General features: G+C 46.2%; 1 protein-coding gene across 1 annotated transcript in view; it reads right to left on the bottom strand.

Annotated features, from left to right (window-relative positions):
* The window catches only part of phf12b (PHD finger protein 12b), a 22,085-nt gene that overhangs the window by 5,528 nt on the left and 14,874 nt on the right, over nt 1–1,683 (bottom strand). The gene's annotated exons all lie outside the window — the stretch shown is intronic.

Genomic DNA, 1,683 nt, shown 5'->3' with positions numbered 1-1,683 from the left:
CTGGATTATCAACGTACAAAGAGGACGGCTGCAGATAATTTGGACCTCGTCAGCTTCTGTCTTTGTGAAGGTTCGTGCTGGAGGACTCAGAATCAGCTGATTTACGAGCTAAACCGTAAGTTGGAAGTGATTTGAATCACAGGCCACCTGATGATTTGGGCCTCGTCAGCATGAAAAACCATCTTGAAGAGGCTCGTAAGCACGGACCAGTAGAAAGCACCCTAATCTGGACATTTGGACCTTGGAAATGTCTGATTCTGAAATTTATCAGCACAGACTCAAGGCTGACAGAAAATAGTTCTGCCTGAATAAAACAACACTTGTGGTTTATCTGAATCTCTCCCCGGCTGGCCTCGAACAGGCCGACTTGTCAATTTCTCCTGGGAAATGTGTAAACTAAGGAAAAGCTGTTTATTGGAGTCTCATCAGAACTGTACGGGCTGACCATCATCTTATCAGCACAATGATCTAGTGCTTCATGGACCGCCTCGTTTGTAAATGCACATGTACGAGTTCATAAACGTGTTTTAGCTGGCAGAGTTTTTATGACGTCTTAAATCGTGTCCTGTTAGGACAAGGTGTGAAGAGGTCTTTTTGTAACGCCACTACCCTCTCCTCATGGCTTTGGCCCTTTTCAATCTACAAATATTATTCTGCAGAAGAAGAAGGCCGCGCTTTATAGCAGCAGCTTCGTGCACTCTGTCCATCTTTCAGACGGCTGTACATGCATGCTCTCATATCTCGGTGCAATGATAATAAAACTTATTCTGAAAAACAGGAAGTTCTTGTTTAGTCGATGTTGGGTTGCAGAGCTGCAGTCAGTGAGACTTGTGACTTGATCTATAGAAATAAACTGAAGTGCTCGTGTGGTTCTTCAGGTCACTCATCTTACCGTCAGCGTTTTAAAACTTATTGATCTTCACATTATCTTGTGTGCTCCTTGTCTGTTTTCTTGTCTGTTCTTTATTTGCTGTAAAACACTTTGTGTCACACATCGTGGTTTAGCCACGGCCATCAGAGGAAACATCTCGGCTTTAGTTCAGGGTGTTCATCTTCATCTTTACTTCCCTCTAGCTCATCGTCTTTGCCTGGGTGAGACAGACCCAGTTCACCTGGAGGTGCTCACCTGCTTGATCTCCTGGAGAGCAGCCTCTCCTCTCTGCTTACTGCGACAGGCCAGAATCACTCTGGCTCCTCTTGTAGCCAGATCTATGGCCGTCATCTTCCCTATGCCAGTGTTGCTGCCTGCAGGAGAACAAGTCAGTAAGAGCAAAGCATGATCACAGCACAGCTCAACCAGTACTTACCAGTTACAATCACCGTCTTCCCATGCAGCTCGACTTTGCTTGTGCATTTCTTCCCTTTCACCACAATGTGATGGAACATGTAAGCAAGGAGAGCGACGGCGATGGTCAGGAGCACAGTCAGCATTGTTCTGAGGTGCCTGCAGTCTGCGTGGTTTCTCAGCAAGCACATGCAGTTCCTGCAGGGCGTGTCTGCAGCTACGATGTCAGAAAGCTGAACTTTGTCTGAGGGCGGACCAGGGAACTGGACAGACCAGTGAGGTTCACTTTGCTGGGTACTGGAGCGGAGTTTGATCAAGCTGACGAGACTATCAGCTCCGTTCCACTCTTTAGAAGAAGAAACTAAACTTTTAACATTAATTTGTAGCCGAAGTTGTGA

The sequence above is a fragment of the Nematolebias whitei genome, chromosome 6 (assembly GCF_014905685.2).
Source record: "Nematolebias whitei isolate Nwh7 chromosome 6, NemWhi1, whole genome shotgun sequence".
In the NCBI taxonomy this organism is placed as follows: domain Eukaryota; kingdom Metazoa; phylum Chordata; class Actinopteri; order Cyprinodontiformes; family Rivulidae; genus Nematolebias; species Nematolebias whitei.
Note: the sequence above shows the minus strand (reverse complement) of the source record. Positions and strands in the feature narration are given on the sequence as shown.